The 21,443-nt window shown below is 36.5% G+C and overlaps 1 protein-coding gene across 4 annotated transcripts in view; it reads right to left on the reverse strand.

Moving 5' to 3' along the window:
• The window catches only part of capt (adenylyl cyclase-associated protein 1), a 286,557-nt gene that overhangs the window by 227,191 nt on the left and 37,923 nt on the right, over positions 1 to 21,443 (reverse strand). The window contains exon 1 of one of the 4 annotated variants that reach the window (XM_090389174.1): positions 4,392 to 4,574. The exons of 2 other annotated variants lie outside the window; for them this stretch is intronic. The gene's annotated coding sequence lies outside the window, so the exon portion shown is untranslated. Of the gene's footprint in view, positions 1 to 4,391; positions 4,575 to 21,443 lie in introns of those variants that run through there. One more of the 4 variants, XM_090389171.1, reaches the window with a different exon arrangement.

Genomic DNA, 21,443 nt, shown 5'->3' on the forward strand with positions numbered 1-21,443 from the left:
GGCTTCCAGTTTCCTGATTTCCGTATGACCCAGGACGCATACCCATATAGGAGAGGGCTCCATGTGTAGCATTTGGCCATTCGATATCTTTTCTGGAAATCCACTTTCGTGTCGCTGAGAAAGTTCTTAAGATTCTTAAATACCTCTTTGGCCATACCAATTCTGCTTCTAATTTCTTCGCGTTGGTCATTATTATTTGTAAAAGATCTTCCCTGGATATTTAAAACTTGTTCTACTCACTTGTTCGATGATGGAGTTGCCACAGCGTATTCTGATTCCAGGCAAGGCGTTTGCTTATGACCATAGTTTTGATCTTTGGCATCAATTGTTAAGCCTATCTGCTCACTAGCTGTAACCACTTTGTTGAGGAGTGTTTGTAGCGTTTCTTCAGAGGTTGCAATGAGGACAGTATCATCTGCGTATCGCAAGTTACCGATAACTGAAACAGTAATTTCTTCTTTAGAAACTTGTATTAAATCTATAATGATTTCAGCATAGAGGTCGTACAGCAGAGGAGAAAACACATTCTTGCCTCAACTCCTTTCTGGAGTTGTACCCAATGTGTTTTCTACCTGTACAGCGAGTGCCGCTTCTTGCTCAAGGTGTAGTAACTGTAGTGTCCTTAGTTTCTTGGGATTGATGTGTAGATTGTTCAAGAGTTGGAAGAGAATATATTTCAAGCAATCGAATGCTTTTTTAAAGTCAATGAGGCAGACAAATAGGTTCTGCTCTTCTGCAAGTATATTCAGAGCAAATATTGCTTCTCGTGTGCCGACCCCTTTTTAAAACCCATCTGGTCTTTTCCAATTTGTTCTTGAATCTTGCCTTCAATTCTATGTAGAATCATCTTCAAGAAGAGTTTCATGGAGTGCCTTATGAAACTTATTGCAGTGGTCTGCACAATTTTTTTTCTTGCCTTTTTGGTATGGGAATAAAGATGGATCACAGAAATTAAAGGAGTAGTTTCCCTCCATTTAGGATATTATCGAAAATATTGATTGAGCTGTTGTTGTTTTCCTCTTACTCCGAGGCATTAGAGCATTTCGGCTGGGATGTTATCAATGCCAGTTGCTTTGTTATTTTTCATTGATTTAATTGCTTGCTCCAGTTCTTCCAGAAAGCAGAGTTTCCTAGTTGTCTATCGTCCTCGCAGTATAGTTCCCTCAGATATTCTTGCCACCTATCCTTTTTCTGTTTTGTCCACAATTTTCCTGTTGTTTTTATTCAAAATGTGGTCTCTTGCATGGTCTTTCGTGATGTTGAATAGTTCCCTCACTTCTTTGTGGACCAGATGTTCCTTATGCTTATTTTGCAGATATTCAATTCTTTTACATTTTATAATTTTCTACATCTTTTTTCTTAAAATTTTTCATGCGCTCCATTATATGTAGTATCTCTTGGCTTTCCTTTGGGCCCATCCAAAATTTGCATCATCTGTCATTATCTTCTTGAACAAGGTCCACTCAGATTCTGGATCTCTATCTAGTAAATCGCTTGAATAGCAGTTACGCAATTCACGCACTGTGTACGTTCTACGATACAGTACTGAATAAGCTAGAAGTTATAATGTGTACAGTGTTTTTGTGCCTGCTATGTAAATAGGTAATCGTGAATATTATGATTTATAATTTAAATACAACAAAAACCCAATTAATTTTAGATATGCCATCGTCGTAATCCACTGGATACATGGAAAATTTTCTTCGTTCTACGGAAATTATTTTAAATGTAATTACCAAGAGAATTAAAAAATTTCGCTATAAAGATCGTTAAACAGAGGTCGGACTGTATTTAATATTATTTATTACGATTTTACCAATTATCGAAAAAAGGCGCGTGGCCAAAAATTTGCCAAGGGCGCCAAAAACCTAGCTACGCCTCTGCCGCGAACAGCCCACAAGACTTGCAGTTTTCGTAATATTGCCACCCGACAATATACAGGTTGTAAAAGTTAAAAGTATCCCTAAGTAGAGGGCTCCGGAGCGAGTTCTAAGGCTCGTACTGAAGAGAAATTTGGACAACATGTACTTTATTGTACATGTGCTCGCCATTTATTGGGGGGAAAAAATAAAAAATAGTTACAAAATTTGTCACTGCACGGCCCGTAACTATCTTAGTTACGATTATGCAAATAACGTAAGTTATTTGCCTTTTTTTCCAAAAATGACGAGCGCATTTTTTATTGTACTTGTTGTCCAAATTTCTCATCAGTAGGAGCCTTAGAACTCGCTCCAGAGCCCACTACATAGGAATACTTTAATTTTTTACAACCCTGTGTGTATATATATACACACACACAGGGTTGTAAAAATTAAAGTACAGTATATATATCAATATAAGTGAAAAGTTTTACATGTGTGTCTGATGCAATACCCATAACAGCAACAATGCTAGGGTAGAAAGGAACTTTTTTATCATCCCTTTTTCGAATTTCGCCAGATCATGTCCCTTACCCATGTCGATCAAGTATTTCATATGGACTGTATGACACGAATCAGGATCGATCGGCCGATTGTTAAGACACGAGGGTGGGCAATGTTTTGACTGGACAGTATTATTACGTAAATGATTCCTATTGCCATGAGAGTTTGTACCAGGGGCTTCCCTAGGGTATGCGGCGCCCGAGTCCCAACCGAAATTTGGCGCCCCCTTTAAAATTTTCTTCCCATGTGTATGTAAGTTTCAGGTCCCCTTGAACGTTTACGCCCGAGTGCCTTCACCCTCGAGATAGCTCGCCCCTGGCCTGTACTTCAAATTGTTCTACTGTACTAGTATTATAATGTAACGTGTTTATATTACTGATAAGTTCATCCCAAACATTTCAGAGAGAAACGATAAACAACTGAAATACTAATAATAAGTTACGTGACATTAAGTACCATGAGGCAACATAATGTAGGTGCAGCCACGTAACATAAATTATGGGAAAACAGAGTACAATTTAAGAATTATATTATACAAGTATTTTCTGAGATCTCAACCAATATTCAAATGATACCTATAATTTTATTTTAAAAAATATATGTACATTTTTAATGCCTTTAAAAATCGGAGATTATTTTTTTAATACACACTTTTTCGCTCCCTTGACTTTCGAGGTCCGCAGCCAGCACCGCATTCAATAATGGTAAAGCCGCTGCTTTTCATAATCCCACCCCTATCCTCCTCTTTTGGGATATACCATTTTTCGAACTGCTTCCCCCTTCCGGTCTTGTTCCATTTCTTACCTTAGGAAATTAGTAATGTACTCCAGGTATGCTGGATGCTTGACTTGGAAAATATAGCATTGCCAACTGTAGAGTAACATATTTGGCGACAAGCATAATCAAATATATTTTTTGTCAAAAGTTTATCGAATAACTGCACAGTATTATATATTAATTCTAGCTGGTTCAGATATCGCGATCGATTAATTACGAGAATTATGCTCTAACCAGTGCAAGCTGTTATATTTTGATTAACGGGTTCGCTAATTTTGGAAAAACCAAAACGACTTGACGATAAAAAAAAAAAAAAAAAAGCTTTTTTTTTTTTTTATTTATCCTGTAACTAAAAATGTATCTATTGGATCAATGGGTACTACAGAACCAGCGAAACCCCTGCAGCTGAATACTGGAGTATCATTTGGAAAACTTTTTCTTTTTCGTAAACTGAACAGCATTTCGGTACACTTCTGGCAAGTATTAAGCCAGCGCCACCTTGATAACACACCTTGATGTTTTTTAGGTGGCGCTGATTAAGCGCTTTAATATTTCAGTTCTGTGGTCTTCAAAAAATTTTATATTCATATACTTATGACAGTGTCTCATTAATATCACTTGTGTTAACATTTTATCGTTTAGCGGTTTCTTTCATCTTATTAATATTTAATCAGAAAATAAAGTAAAGTCGCTTTTTTTTTTTTTTTATCTGTGAAGTCCATAAAGTTATTCCACTTCTCTTTAAAATACTTTTAATGTATATTGCGCTTAAAACATACGATAAACACATTTAAATAATTTCATCATAATTTTACTTTCAAAAAACTCAAACTCCATAAACGTAAGTCACTAATAACGAACAATAACATATACAAAACCAATACTTGAACGCCTGCGTACCCATTGCGAAGACTAAATAAAATAATTTGTTGCAATGTAAAATACAGTAATTTTATGTATCTTATAAACTTTAATGGGAAGAATATTTTTCCATTTTCCCCCTATCAGTTCAGTAAAAGCACATACAGTACTATGAAATTAATAGTGTTTTGATTTTAAATCTTGTTCCTACTTTTATAATTTAAAGCAATATATGAAATTAAAACAATATGGAAATTCTGTTAACATCGTAAAATAATTATCATTGTACAAAACCAGCTGAAAACACAAAAGAATGAAAATTAAACTTACAATGAGCAAACAACCAGACCGTAAAAGTTTTCCACGAAGTCGACTATATTCCCTCCCTCACAAACGCCGCCTGACTACCGGAAGGAGTAAGAACATATTCCTTTTGAATACATCCTGGCAGAGTTCGCTGCCAGGACTAATGATAGAACTGAGTAAAGCCACCTCGTGAGAGTTGCCTGTGACGTCACCATCCACAAAATGAACAGTGGATGATTCATCTGAAGCAAAAAAGAAAAAACCAGTTTCAAAGTTTCTCGTTAGACAGGCATCCTGGTATGTGTGGCGAGAAGCGACAATCTACAGCAGTTTTATACTAGAAACAGCGGTGGCGGATGACAACGGCTGCGATGCACGAGGAGACAAAACAACCGAAGCATATTATGGTCGCATAAAAGGGACTAAACTACTTATTCAAGCTAAAAACATGGATGTAAGATGCCAGTTTTATTTTTTATTTATGCGAAAATTATCCACTTTTACAGTGTTTAACATGTTTTTTGACTACTTAATTTCCAAACAAAATCTATTTGCTTGGAAGCTATTAGTTATTAAAAAAAAAACAGATTGCTTTAAAATACTGAATATTATTATTATTAGCCATAATGGTGCAAGGAAGCCTGAAGCTCATGCTGCACCAGCAAAAAAATATTCCCGAGTTACCTTGAGAGAGAGAGAGAGTGTCAAAAGTAGAAAAGAATCATCAAGAAAGAGAAGACAGATGATATCTAGCTCAAGACCCTGGCTGTACCAAGCCCATACTCACCAGATTAGAGCCCCAGGGTCAAACTAGTCCAGCAGTTTCACTACTTTTAGATTAGAGTCAGGTCATTCTTGAAATATTAGGCTAGCTGAACAGATCAATCAAGGGGATTACAGATAAAATGCAATATAATTTAATTATGTCAATTAGGCTATTTTCACCATACAAGGTCATAAATTTACAGAAATACGAACAAGAAATAAGCTTACCACTACACACTAATATCATATTTATACTACTCTGCATATAGACTAACATTGGACATCTCTGACAATTTAACCTCAGGGGCTCACATCTGGTGAGTATGGGCTTGGCACACCCAGGGTCCTGAGCTGGATATCATCATTCTTCTCTTTCTTGATGATTTCCTTTTACTTCTGACTTGTTTTTTCTCTCTCTCTCTCTCTCAGAGTAACTTAGTAATTTTTTTTTTGGCTGGTGCAGCAAAAGTCTCAGGCTTCCTTTTGCACCATGTGGCTAATAATAATAATAATAATCAGAATAATGTGCAGTGGTGTTGCTGTCCCCCATTCAGAGGTGTTTGCCCCTCCTATATTTATGTTATTAAGAGTTCGTCTATCTTTCTGTAACTAAATAAATGTCCATTCCCCCATAAGTAAAGTGACCAAATTCTTAGTATTGCAATGTGGGGAATCTAGGTGGGGGATTTTACAACCCCCCCCCCCCTAGAAACAATATACACATTTTTTAAAATTTAATTTTTTGTTTATAAAAATAATATTCACAAACAAAATATAATTAAATACATATACTTCTTTGAACTAAACATATAAAAAAAAATCACACTTACAAAAAACAAATACAGCCTATACTTTATTTGATTTGATTTTTTTTTTTTTTTTTTTTATACAGAAAGGCTGAAATTCAATATACGGTACCTCTCGTGTTACACCACGTGACGAACAGAAGATTGCACGAAGAACATGAACTCAGAAAAATAGTTGTAATTAGATGGAAAAAATGTTTTTAATCAACTTTCATTTTTGTGTAGCGAAAAAAGGTTGTTTTTTCTGTGAAATAATAAAAATACATACTTCTTTTAACAATAAAAACAAGAGAAATTAAATATTTTTTTCCACTAAGTGAATTTTTCTTAATAATTCTTCATTATTTGCTATTTCTTCATAAAATCCTTCACAAGAATTAGCAAAATCGCACTTAACATGTAGTATTGCTTTCAGCATTTCTATAATCAGTTGTGTTTTTGTTGATGCCACAACTTATTTACTACCGAAAAAAACTCTTTCTGTTGTACCATTGGTTCATGGCAAACATAATGCAAATGATTTGCATTATGTTTTCCATTAAGTATGGAGGCTACATGTTCAATCAGGGACATGTTTGCAATGCAGAGCAAATGACTGAAATCCGGGATGTCTGGTCACTTTACCCACAAGGCAAGAAATCAAACTGCTCTGTCAGAGACTCGTACATATCTGTCAGAGACGTTGTTACATGTTGTCTTTATATACCAGGTTATATAGAGCAGATAACTATAAACCAATGAGAATATGTGTATGCAAGCAATTCAACATGAGATTGAGTCAAGATGGTGCAAGTATAAAGAACACTTGTCCTGCTGGGGTGTTCATGTGCAATAGTGTCTAGAGCACCACACTCTAGACACAGTTGTGCATGAACCTTTTCCTCCCTCCATGCCAAGAAAAAAAAAAAAAAAGCTGAAACAAAAATATAACAATTTTTGCGGGCCATATACTAATATAATGTAACAAGTTCCGTGTGAGAAAAAATAAACACAATTACATTTACAGTTTCACTGCCAGATGATTAAAAGACCATAAAACAAATTTGTTTTCAAGTAAAAAAAATATATACATTTTTTTTTTTTATAATAAAACTATTTATGGGTGGTCGTGTGCTCATTCACCATTCCAAGTCTAGATAGTGTACTGAAAATGATATAACAACTAGAAAACATCAAGACAGTGGCAGAGGATATAAAGAATTGTGTAGTCCTAATAGATAGGCCATAATCATTCAAATGATAGTACAGTAAAATAGAGGTGTGCATGGGTGCTGGTAGGATATTTCGCAAGGTGCATGTGGAAATAAATTTTTTGTTCTCCAAATTTTCAAATACGTACAATATCTTAAAATCATACATAGTTGATCTTGTCACAAGACCAACTATGTCCGAAGAATGATTGTTGACTTGTGTATGATGAATTTACATAAAAGAAATGATGGCAATGAAGATTTTATGACTGCAACTAAATCAAAATTTGCAGAGAAGCCGAGAAGATTGCAATTTTTATTTAAAGACAATGACGAAAATTAACGGGATCTAGTTCTGTTTTGCAAGGGTTATTTTAATTTTGTTCTTGCTTAGATAAATTATTTGAATTAATATTTTAGTTTCTTTTTGTAGAATTTGCAATGTTTTAATATTTCAATAAATTAATGAAAATATTAAAATTTGTGTATTGCTTCGAAATCCAAAGGTGGTGCACTCGCACCAGGTTGCTGGAGCCCGTGGAGGTATGCAAGAGGTGTATCAGAACAAAGTGCATTGGATCCTATCAGGGATGGGACACAGCAGCATAATAGCTTATCAGGTTCTATCTCTTGTCACAAAAGCAAGCTGCTGTGGGGTAGAGCAGGCGGAGGAACAGTGGCACTGGACATATGAGGAATGGAAAATGATTGCCTGATCCAACAGATTCCAGTTGTTCCACCTACATCGTCAGGACCAGTGTTGCCAGCAGCATGAATTAATGGATGCACTGTGCCAAGTGTCAACACTGCAAAATGATGGTAGAAGTGTGATGGTGTGGGGAGTGTTTTCATGGCATACGTTAGGCTCCCTAATACCAGTATATCAGCATCTGAATTCACAACTTGAAACCTTTTTGATTTTTTTTTTTTTTTTGTGTATTGGCAACTTTTGCTGTAGTGCTCCAGTTGGTGTGGTATGCTAGTTCATATGGTTTATTGTGTTATGTCTGTGCAAGTGTGTTCATAGTCTGATCTGTATATTGTGTGGGCTGAAAAACTTGGAGTAATTCATAGGGGATGGAACTCTACTCCTTCCACTCGAGGTTGGCTAACTACAGCCTAAATCAAAGAGGTTGTTAAGAATCCCTCAGTGGGTTCTGAACTTAGACCACTCCAAAATGTAACATAAGCCAAATCCACAATACTGTCATGGAGGAAAAGTGCAGAAGTCTGGTTTCCACAGAAGGAAAAAAAAAAAAAAAAAAAGCTCACTTGCTTTCTTAGCATTTTATAGTCTGTCAATATTTATGTAATTTTTATATGGGAAACCAGCTTGAAATTCTCATACACATCCATTCTCAAATGTCAAACCTGTTATTTTATAAAAGGGCAGCCTTGAAGTGAATCGCCACTTAATTAATTGATAGTATAGTATTTTTTTTTTAACTGGTTAACTTATTTAAATTGTTTTCATTCAGTGGTGATCCACTATTAAGGTCTTTCTGAACACTTACACAAACTACTGTGAATGGTTTGAGCAAGCTCAATGCTGATGGGATTCTTCCACTCTCTCAGATTACATACCTCAGGTGACATAAATTCAACTTGAGGCAAGGCAATTGTAGAATAGATGTGTGGAAATTTGCTTTTAGCCAGCGGATGGTTGATTACTGGAACAAACTTCCATTGGTCGTTGTGGAAGTTGATAGCTTAAATAAATTCAAGGAAGAATTGGACCAACTTTTGGAGCAAATGGATGGGTGAAATGGGAAGTTTGTTTTGTTTTGTTTTGGCTGATGCTGTATAAGTTTGCTTTCTTGCATCATATGCCTCTACTAATGTTAATGCTATTTTGCAAGTATCCTCAGAGCTGGGGCAAGGGCTTTATGCACCCTAGGCAAGACTTAATTTTTGCCCCAGTTGTATTCTGTACCATCTATCCATCACCCTGCCTACAAAAAAAAAAAAAAAACAAACTACTCCCATCACCTGCCCATCCTCTCCAATAATTTATATAGTTATTTCTTGAATTTATTCAGGCTGTCCACTTCCACAACAACAGATGTAAGTTTATTCCAGCAGGCAACCACCCACTCTGGCTGAAGGCAAACTTCTACCCATCTATCCTGCAACCATCCTTCCTCACTTTGAATTTATGCCCCCTCATATAATGTAGTCTCAGCAAGAGGTAGAATGCTATCAGCATTGAGCTTGTTCAATCTATTCAAAGCCTTAACACAATCAAATAACCCCACAGGTGCCTAGTCTCCAAATTGCAGAACTGAAGCATTTCTTGGCAAGACCACACTTTTATTCCCTTCACCAATCTTGTTGCCTTTCTCTGCACCTATTTCAGCAGATCTAAATCCTTCCTAAAATGAGTCTTCCAGGCCTGTGCAGTACTGAAGATACAGTACTGCATACAGTACTGAAGATACAGCCTAACCATTGCCTTGTACAATGGAATAATCACATCCTTATCCTTGCTAGCATAGTTCCTCTTTATCATTGACAAAACTCCATGAGCAGTGCAGCCTGTCTGCACTGCTCAGAGAACTTCATATCTGACTGCACAATTACCCCTAGGTATTTTTCATTTTCCACTATCCTGAATGTAATACCATACAGTTGGTATGTTACCCTGGGATTACTACTATCCATATGCAATACCTTGCATTTGTTAATATTAAACTTCAACTGCTGTTTCTCAGTCCATATGCCTAATTGTTCTAGATCTTGTTGCAGTACTTGATTACTGTCATTAACCACCCTGCAAACTTAGCCATTGAGCCTGATATATCTTCATTAATATCATTAATAAATACAGAAAACAATGGGTCCAGCACTGAACTCTGTGGGACTCACTAATAATATTAGTTCACAAAGGGCACTGTCCATTTGATAACCGCTCTGTCTTCTCTCGCTCAACCATTCCTTTATCCATGGCAGTAACTTTCACTTAGGTTAGCTTAGAACAGCCAATGGACACACCAGGTATTTTTCCGCCTTTTTTTTTTTTTTTTTTTTTTTTTATGAGAACCCCAAACACGAGAGGTATTATAACCTATAGTACTCAGTACCGTGCTTGGGTTGGAGGTTGAGAAGACGAAAGAAGATATTTGTTGATATTGGACTTGAACTTCTGTAGATTGTAATTTTCAGGAAATACATAGGAAGGAAGGTTGTTCCAGAAAACGGCAGTTGAATGAATAAATGAGGAAGATGAAAAGTTGGTTCTGTGGGTTTGAAGTTGGACAGTAAATGGATGTTGGCTGGTGGCGGCACGTGTTCGGACTGTTTTGAAAGAGAGAGCGGGAATTATAGAAGCCAATTCAGAAGAACAGTGCCCATGGAAGTATCTGTAGAAGAGGCATGCAGCAGAAACAGTGCGTCTATGAGACAGCGAGTGGAGAGACTCTGTTAGAGATGAATCATTAATTAACCTAACTGCCCTCTTCTGAATGGAATCAAGAAGCCTGAGAGAGGTTTTGGGGGCACCACCCCAGATGTGGGAACAATATTCCATGGCAGGGCGGATTTGCGATTTATACAGAGTGAGCAGCTGTTTGGGAGAAAAGTAACGCTGAGAGCGAAAGAGAAAACCAAGTTTTTTAGATGCAGAGGAAGCAATATTTGTAATGTGCTTATGCCAAGAGAGATTAGAAGTCAGGGTAATCCCAAAAAGAGATATATCATTTTGCCTAGAAATCGGAGTGTCACTAAAGATAAGCATAGGAGCAGAAGAATCCTTTTTGCGAGATATAAGACAAGATTGAGTTTTAGAAGGGTTGAAATCAACTAAGTTGTCTTTGCCCCACTGGAGAATTACCTGAAGATCGGCATTTAAGGAATTGGCAGCAGATTTTCGAGAACTTGAAGCTGATTGAGCTGGACAAGGTTTCTCAAAATGGAAAGTTGAATGCAATGTGCTATCATCGGCAAAACTAAGGATAGGATTTCCAGTCAATGGAAGAAGGTCATTGATATACAAGAGGAAAAGAGTGGGGGAAAGAACTGAACCTTGGGGGACACCGGCATTAGTGGAGAAGTTAGAAGACAGAGAGCCATCTACCATCACCCTCAGTGAGCGATCAGAGAGAAAACTGGATAACCAATTACTAAAAACAGTTGGCAAACCATAAGATGGAAGCTTGTTTAGAAGACCTTTATGCCAAACACGATCGAAAGCCTTTGAGATGTCAAGAGCAACTACTTGTGTTTCACCGAACCTTTCCATTGAATTAGTCCATAAATGGGTAACATAAGCCAGAATATCACCAGTGGATCGACACTGACGGAATCCATACTGGCGATCTGCGCCTCCCTAGTCAGGTGGGAAGGAGCAGCAGTGCCGTAGCACACGCTTCTTGATTAGACCGGGGTTCGAGCCCGTCACCACCAAATACGGAGGATGCGGAAAGGTCAAGGGAATGACCACCGCATATTCCCGGAGCAATATGGCCTTAGTTGCTAATGCTCCTAAAAACCAAATAACAAACAAACAAACAAACTGGCGATCGTTGATCAGACGGAAGGTTTCTAGGTAGTTTAAGAGTTGGCGGTTAATTGATTTCTCCATTACTTTAGAAAGAGTAGAAGTAATTGCAATGGGATGATAATTGGATGGGAGGGAATTGTCACCCTTTTTAGGAACTGGCTGGATATGAGCAAATTTCCAAGCAGAAGGAAAAACACCTTTGGAATAAGAAAGTGAAAAAAGGCGGCAAAGAATAGGATTAAGTTCAGGAGCACAGGTTTTGAGAACAAGTGGAGAAATACCATCAGGACCTGGAGCTTTCTTAGCATCAAGATTCATCAAAATCCTTCTGATATCCTTTTGACGGAAGACCACAGGAGGCATTGAATGGAGCGTGTTAGGAATGGTGGGAGGTGTTTTACCAAGATCATTAATACATGAGCTCAAAGAAAAATGGGATGCTAGCAGGTCAGCTTTATCCTTGGCTGAAGTGACAACAGAACCATCTGGTTTGGACAGAGGTGGGAGCAGAGATGGGCAAAAGTTGCGGCCAATAGCTTTGGCAAGAGACCAGAATGCTCGGCTGCCATTAGGGCAAGAAGCAAGTTTTCTACTCTTAGCCTGTTCAAACTCTAGTTTGGACTGATTAATAACTGCTTTACAATTGTTGTGAGCTTTGGTGTACGCAGAAAATGAAACTGAAGAATTAGAAACAAGCCAATTACGATATGCAACGTTCTTCTCTTGGACAGCCATAGCACATTTATTGGAAAACCAAGGTTTAGATAAAGGACGAGATTTTAAAGTGGAGTGTAGGATAAAGGATTCCATTCCTGCAAGAATAATTTCGCTGACACGATCTGAGCAAACGTTGACATCAGAAGTTTTGAAACAGTAATCAGACCAAGGAAAAGAAGAAAAGAAGTCTCGCAGGTCATCCCATTTTGCATTCTTGTAATGCCAAACAATACGAGGTTGGGAATAGCCATGAGATAAAGGTTCCATTGGAAAAGAGGCAATCACCAAGTTGTGATCTGAAGTGCCTAAAGGACCTCTCACTTCAACCTTGTACTTAGAAGGGTTGTTTGTGAGAAAAAGATCAAGCGTATTGGCTGTATGATTAGGATTGTCCGGTATTCTTGTAGGTAAATGAACAATCTGTGCTAGGTCATTAGTAATTGCAAAAGCCTCAGCATCTCGACATGCTGGATCGGTGTGACTAGAAAACGGAAGCCAGCTGGAGTTGTGAATGTTAAAATCACCAAGGAAAATTACCTCACTGTTAGGAAAGTTGGACTGGAGAAAGTCAAGTTGCAAAGAGAGGAAGTCAAAGAGCTCCAAGTGATTAGTGGAGTTGGGAGAACGGTAGAGACAACAGATGAATTTTACACAATGAGGTAGAGAGATTTTAAGCCAGAGAAGATCAAAGAGAGGAGATTCCAAATTGCCAAGTCTCTGACAGGGAATATCAGAACGGACATATGCACAAGTACCACCTTTGAGGCGAAAGGAATCATACAGCAAATAATTTGGACATCTGAGATGAGCAGTAGTTGAATCAACCGATAACTGAGATTCAGTCAGAAAAAGTACATGGGGTTTGGAAGACTGCAAGTGGAAATGGACATCGTTGAGATTAGAATTGAGAAATTCTAATTCCACGTATATTTGTGAAATGGATTAGGAAGTCCTTGGGAGGTTTTGATCTTTTCGCAGATAAGCTTGCTCTATTATTTTGACAATTCATGGTGTATTCAATAGTAAGAAAAAGTAGGTGGGACATGCTGTATGAAGTAATGAAATTTTTGGATATGCCGTACATGTGGTAAGAATATACCCAGATCCTTGACGTAACGTGGCCTCGACAATGCTCCCCGCATACACACTACTCGGACTCCCTCCAGTCACTATCTGGCAGAGTAGAGGTAGCAAGATTATACACTAGCTGATCCGGAAGCTTCCTAGAGAGTTACCAATAGGTTCAGTCCGGTGTACTAACTAGCGGCCGGCCTGCGAACACCGTTTTAGAGCTGTACCCTCGAAATGTAAGGAATATTGGATCTCGCCACGACATTCATCATAACCTCAAAAATCATCAATCATATTGCATGATGGAAGAGATAGGGAAGGGTTGGCCGGAACTTAGCTGTAGAGACTAAACATAGGTTCCACCACTTCAAGTCTCCAATAAGCAAAGTGGTGGTATTTCACCGGTTGATGAGAGTCATCTACCACCTAGTACTGCCTGGTAACATAGAGGGGCGGCGTTCCTCCATGTGGTGTGGGCGCCACACCTCGACCCCTGCTTACGTTGGTTCACACCTGGATGGTCACCCACCATGTACTTGTGCATGATGGTTATACCCAGGATTACTTACAGTCCCGCCATTGTGAAGGTGCAAGCAGAGGATTTGGCTGTCATAGACCGTCCGGACTTCGCCGAAATTGGGTCCACTTTGACTTGAGTGTCACCCGAATATCAGTTCCATCAGCGTTTTAGACTCCCAGGTAGCAAGAACAGCTTGTCTGGCATATCTGAGAGAATGTCTGTGACAACCTCAAGGACCAACCTGTGGCATATCTAAATTTTTTGCCTCTTTAAACTAAAATTGTTTGCAATATTCCTCCCTACAGTATTATAGGCATGTTAACATATATGCATAATGTGCCTATTGTCTTCACCATGTCTATCTCTCCACATGTAACAACTCTACTTCCAATGGGAGGATTTTCATAAAATTTTATATTTTGACCTTTTAAAAAAGATTTACTAAGCCATTTCAAATTTCATTAAAATCCTGGTTATTATTTCATCCTTTTTTTTCCCCCATCTGCATGTAATAACAGAATTCCCATTGGATGGATTTTAATGAAATTTTAGATGTGGACCTTTTAGAAATATCTGTAGAGCCATTCCTAATTTCCTAAAAATTGGACCAACAGAAACATGAAAATTATTATTTCTTTGTCTGTCCATCTGCATGTAATAATTTGACTCCAGGGCAGGGGCATAGCTACTGTATAGCAAAAATAGGCAAAGCCTAGGGGCCCTACTTCACCAGGCCCCATAAACAGATTCAAGTAGGGGCCACCCCTACTATGCTAGGACCTATAGACAAACGCATCATGTAATGAAAATATTTTTCCCACTGAGCTCCTCAACAATGTTATGTTTTGTTATTGTTTGTTTCTTATTTGGTTTTTAAGAGCATTAGCAACTAAGGCCATATTGCTCCGGGAAATGCGGTGGTTATTCCCTGACCTTTCCGCATCCTCTGTATTTGGTGGTGATGGGCTCGAACCCCGAAGAAGCGTGTCTCAGAAGCGTGTGCTACGCACTACTGCTCCTGCCCACCTGGCTACGGAGGCGCCAACAATGTTATACATCTAGAATAAGGAAAGAATTTTTCTTATATCTTATCGCCAAAACACAACAAACCCAGGCAGCAGCAGTCTTTATTTTGTTTTTACAAATGCAACTTTGTATAGTGATCAGACACCCGTTCGGTTACTGTAATTGTATAACGTCATATCGTATGGTGTTCGAGATTCCCCAACTTGACAGGAGGATGGGGGGGGGAAATAGGCCCCACTGTATATGAACATTTAGCCATGTGCGGTGGTCAAAAGTTGTTAGTTAATTAATTTCAATTCAAGTTCAAGTCATTATCAAAACAGCAATTGACATACAAAAATGTATTTGTTTATTATTGCTATTTGTATTTAAAATATAACGTTTAAAATTAAATTAATAAAATTTTTGGTTAAAAATGAATGAAAAGAAAAAGGGAAAGAGTGGAGCTCAAAAAAGAACAATGAAGAAAGCAAACGAACAAGCAGTCAATAAATTACCTAAATGAGATGATTTCTTTACAAAACATAGTAATGAATTATGTCCAGAAGAAGGTGAAGAAAAGACCAGTATTGAATCGGAAAATGTGGAAAAGAATGCTGCTGGTGTAAATATATCTGTGGATCATTTAAATCAAGCAGGGTCATCAAACAAAAACAATTCAACAATAATAGATGTGCCTTTGTTGGAAATTAGTGTTGAATGCACTGCACCGTTTATTCCCTCAAGTGATCTTGGAGAATACATGGACATCAACATTTCCGATGAAACAAAAAGAAACATTATGAGTTTGTCACCTCAGAAATCTAAAGGACCATTTCCAAGGGATCTTGAACAATGAAATAGAAGTTTTAGTGACATGTACTACTATTCTGCTTCAACATATGGTCCAGTTCCTTGTTTGTGGCTGTGCTACTCCGGACTATGAGATTGGAAAAATCTTTTTTTTTTTCGGATAAAAACTGTTTCTCAACATCACATCAAGGCATGTGCAAAACATGAAATGTGGCAAAGAACGCAATGATTGATAAAGACCTTGAGGAACAAGTAAGATACAGATCCTCATTTTGGAAAATGAGGTTATTTCGGATAATCCTTATGTTGGCTAAAAATTCTTTAGCATTTTGCGCTGTCATCAGGAAGGATTTTCGAAAGATTACAAGGGCAATCTTTTATCGCAGGTCCATTTACTTTCCTACTATGATGACATAATGAAACAAATTATTAATAAGCTGTCTGGTTCAGTAACTTATTTAAGCCCCAATCCAAAATGAGTTAATAGAATGTTTAGGTACCAAATTAACAAAAGAAAAGTGTTACACTCAAAATTAATTCAGACCATTATATTCACTAATTTTGGATACTACTCAAGATCTCACAAAAAAAGATTAAGTGTTATTGTCATCATCAGCCATTATCAATTCACTACAGGATGAAGGCCTCTCCAGCAACTTTCCAGTTCCTTCTGTTTTGTGCAATGGCCATCCATTCACTACCCACAAACTCATGAATTTCATCTGTCCATCTTCATCATTATCTTCCAGGTTTTCTTCTAGCTCCTCTTGGGTACCATTCTCTTAGTCCATCTGTCATCGTGTCTTCGAGCTATTTGTCCTGGCCAAGACCATTTTAGTTCTTTAGTTTTGATAAGAATGTCCTTTACTTGAGTTTGCTGCCCAATCCACGTGTTTCTCTTCTTATCTAACAGTCTGATCCCCAATATAATTCGTTCCATTCTTCGCTGTGTCGTTCTCAGCTTCTCTTCCATTCTTTTGGTGAGTGCCCAAGTTTCACTTCCGTAAGTCATGGTGGGTAGTATACATTGGTTCATTATTTTATGTTTCAGACAAATTGGGATATTGCTCCTCAGTATGTGACTATATTTCCTGAATGTTATCCATCCAAAATTTATTCTTCTCTTGACTAAGTGTTATGAAAAATCCAAAGATTTTGAAATTTTTGAAATGTTTTAAGATTCTATGACATGAATGACCATTCAGCAGAAACGATGACGGATAATATAATGAAAATATTACACAAACTAAAGATTCCCATCGAAAAATGTTGTCAGGGATATGATGAGGCTAATGCCTCGAGTGGGATTTATAATGGTGTGCAGTCATGCATTAAAAGGCTGACTGGGCTAGCCGGGTGGGTAAAGTGCCTGCCTGGCAACCCAAAGGTCGCGGGTTTGTATTCTGCTGCGGGCTTGGATCAGAGTAGAAAATGCAAAAATCTTGGGAGGTGCAATATGGCCACAGAAGCCGATGCGCCAACAACTTAAAAAAAATAATAAAAATAATGCATTAAAAGGATCCAATCAAATGCATTCATTGTGCAAGTCACATTGAGTACATTCATTATGCAAGGCCGACTGGGCTAGCTGGGTGGGTAAAGTGCCTGCCTAGCAACCCAAAGGTTGCGGGTTCAAATCCTGCCTCGGGCTTGGATCAAAGTACTGAAAAAACTTTGGGAGGTGCATTATGGCCACAGAAGCCGATGCGCCAACAACTACCAAAAAAAAATTGTGCAAGTCACAATTTAAATTTAGTTATTAATGATAGCGCAAATTTTTGTAATAATAGTTTCGTCATTTTTTGACATTCTTCAAATTTGTATAATTTTTTTTGAAAACAGTACAAAAAGATGGGATCTTTCTAAATTTAATGGGGAACCTGAAGTTACATTAAAAAAAAAAACTCACTCCTACTTGCTGGTCTGGTAGATTACAGTCAATAACAGCTGTGAAAGTTTGTTTTGCAGATATTATAAAAGCTTTGACAGAAATGAATCTTAAATCAACTGAAAAAACAGACCGAGACGAAGCGTGTAGAATAATGAAGCAAATTATGACATTTGATTTTATTTTCATTTGTATATTATTGAATAACATGATGTGTGAAATTAATTATGCTTCAAAAATTCTACAGAAGACCTTGATAAACTTACTTCTGTACTGGATCAAGTCAGTAAAAATTTGCAAAATATTCGAAATTCATACGAACAAATTAAACACGAATCTGAGCAAATTGCCAAGGAGTTCGGGATAGATCCCAAATTTGAGGACAAATGACAACGTAGAACTAAAAGACAGTTGATAATAGAGGTTAGTTTTTTTTTTTTTTTTAAATCAGTGTTTTTTACTGTTTTAGACAAAATTATAATACAAATTAAAAATTGTTTTGAAAGTATGAAGTTAGTAAAAAATTATTTTGCAATACTAGAACCGGAAAAAAAAAAAAAAAAAAAATATGTCAAACGCATATACAGTATATGTAGTGAGTGTGAAAATCTCATAAAAAAGTATTCATCCCATACTTTCTCCCCAATTGCTGATTCCATTTTGTAATTTTATCACACTTATTAAACAAGATTTATCAGCATGTCCGCTGATAGACATGTCTGTCTATCAGACAATTTTTTATTTGACTTTTCAGAAATTTTTATTTTATGTTATTTTTTACCCTGCCAGCTGCCTCTGCTGAAAGAAGATCATTTAGTAAATTCCGAATAATAAAAGATTATAAAAGAAATGCTATTGGTCAAAGTAGACTGTGCAATCTTGCAATGTTGGCTACTGAGCATAAATATGCTCAGTAGCCAACTGAGCCAATCATTAATAAAATGGATTTTATTAATGATTTTGCAAATGGAAAAGCGCTAAAAGTAACATTAACTTTTTTCGTAAATTTATTAGTTATAGTATAATTTATGTTTGTCTAATTGTATTTAATTAATAACATCATATTGTAATATTAATTTTCATGTTTTTGATGTTTGTAAAATTATACAGAAATTGTAAATGAAATACATATTTATATTATTAAAATGATTCAACATTTTTTTATATTGTACCTAATTAATTTATTTTAATAAAAAAAGGGACCCAAAATGATTTCTTGCCTAAGGGCCCAAAAAATTTAGCTACACCACTGCTCCAGGGGATGGAGTTCAAAATTTTATATTTCACTCTGTTAGAATTATTTGCCCACCCTTCCCAAATTTCAATAAAATCAGACCAATAGAAATCCATCAATTATTACTTTTTTTTCTTCCCATACATATCATGTAGGCTATTCATATATTAGATATTATGATTATTATGTTTGTTGCCATCTATTGGTTGGAGGAATGAATGGTCAATATGGTGGATGTATAAAAACAAAATTTTCTGGGCTGGATAAAAGTCATTACTTTTTGCTTTTTTTTTTATTGTTGTTAATCATGAATTATTACTATTTGCTAATGCACCTGATATATAATGCACTGCATACATTTACTTACTTGCTTTTCTGTATTGCTGGAGAATCTTGTTATGACCCAAGTAGGAAAGGCAGTCTGAGGGTCTTCCCCAGAAAATGTATTTGAATTTAACATAATTTGTGTGAACTGAGAAAGTGCAAAATGACAAGCAAATTTGAGGAATATTTTCATATATTTTTGTCACCCCTTAAATTTGTCTGCTGAAGGCTAGTGTCTGAGAATAGCTAACCTACAGGTTCTGATCCCATTTCAACAAATATTTTTTAAAAACTTTAGACTCCAGCAGCCAGGTTGATTAAATTAACTGATTTTTATAATAGTTTTAAGTAAAATTAAATGCAACAAGGCATCATATCTTTAAGAGTATAATAATCTATATAATATTGGTGTAAACACACTATAGACAACTCTTAAACAAAAAAACTAAGTAGTTTGAAGGACATTATTTTATCTGTATCTCATATTGTGCTCTTCCTACAATAAGTTGCCATGTATTGCACTACCTCGAATAAGTAACACTTCACTAAAAGAGAAGACTATTGTTACTTATTCTCAGTGGCACCATCACCACCCAGATGGCACCGTTTCAAGGCTTGTTGATAAATGTGTGGGATAATAACTCTACTATACACTTGTCCCTATTAGACTTAGAAAAGCAAAAAAGTAGAGGGAAAGTTATAGTGGAAGAAGAAAAGAAACAATGTAGAAGAATGAAAGGGACAGTAACTCCTTCAACTCACACCACTCAAAGACTCATAATTCCTCCAATAGGCAAGAGTTGTCTATTGTGTAAACACACCATAGACAACTCTTAAACAAAAAACTACGTTAGTAGTTTGAAGGGCATCATTTTATCTGTATCTCATATTGTGCCAATTACACCAATATTATATAAATTATTATATTCTTAAAGATATGATGCCTTGTTGCATTTAATTTTACTTAAATATTATCACGTACACCTTCTGGCATCTTTCATATTGTGGGATTATCTTCGCAACTGGATTGTCACGTCTGCAATACCAGGGTGCCTGCCTGCCCATCCACCCACCGATGAAAGGCCAACAAGCCTTGAAACGGTCATGAGGGGAGCCTGTTGTGGAAGTTGATAGCTTAAATAAATTTAAGGCTGAACTAGACATTTGGAGTGACGGAATGGGTGAAATGGGAAGGTTTTTTTTTTTTTTTTTGGCTGATGTTGTATAAGTGTGCTTTTTTGCATCATATGCCTCAACTAATACAGGCCCATACATGCATATGGGCCTGTTGTCTTTGCCATGTCTGTCCCTCCTTGTTTTTCCATACAATTTGTATGTAAGAAAAAAAGAAATGTATTGTTAGCTTTAGACAGTCCATGTCCATTTCATATAACTATTGAATGTGGTGTTGCTTGTAAAGTAACACATAAATATAGAAAGACAAAGAGAGAGAAACAAAAAAAAAAAAAAAAAAGAGTATACAGAAGAAGAATAATAAATATACAATTGTTAAACTGTATATTTAACAATTGTATATTTAATTGAATGGCTACGCTTAGAGAATGTAAAACTACAGAATTTTACATATAAGGAGATTATATTTACATTTCTCTTCTTTTAATCACAGAAAAATTTTTAAAAAATTTATTAATTTAAAAAAAATCAAATGTGCCTGAAATGCAATGCACTGTGTACATCAACTAACTGCATCCAAAATGCAGGAACAACATGAATTTACCAGTGAATTCTTTTTCAAGATCAGCCAGCATGCAACAATGATTATTGTAAAAACACACATTTACTGGTACAGTATTAAATTGTTGCCACAGCACTTTAAACATTTTTTAATTTGTAAGAACAAAGAATAAGAACATTAAAGTCAGTAGTGATGAAATCAGCTGTTTTTGGCATGTTACATACTGTCTAGCTTTCCAAAAAAAAAATATTCAAGATAATTTTGATCACCCACCCCTATAGATATTAATCAATACCCATAAAAATGTATCCACCAAGGAGACTATGAAACAGAGTTACCTAAAGCCTGCGTGGCCCTGCTTCATAGCACTCAGACCTAGTTTACTCTATCAGTGTATGAGATCTGACCAAATTAATTGGTCTCTTTTATAAAGGAATTATTATTATTAGCCATAAGGTGCAAGGAAGCCTGATGCTTATGCTGCACCAGACAAAAAAAAAAAAAAAAAAAAATCCCATGTTACCCTGAGAGAGAGAGAGAGAGAGAGAG

This window comes from Mastigoproctus giganteus, chromosome 14 (genome assembly GCF_048544385.1).
Source record: "Mastigoproctus giganteus isolate SK-2022 chromosome 14, ASM4854438v1, whole genome shotgun sequence".
In the NCBI taxonomy this organism is placed as follows: Eukaryota; Metazoa; Arthropoda; class Arachnida; order Uropygi; family Thelyphonidae; genus Mastigoproctus; species Mastigoproctus giganteus.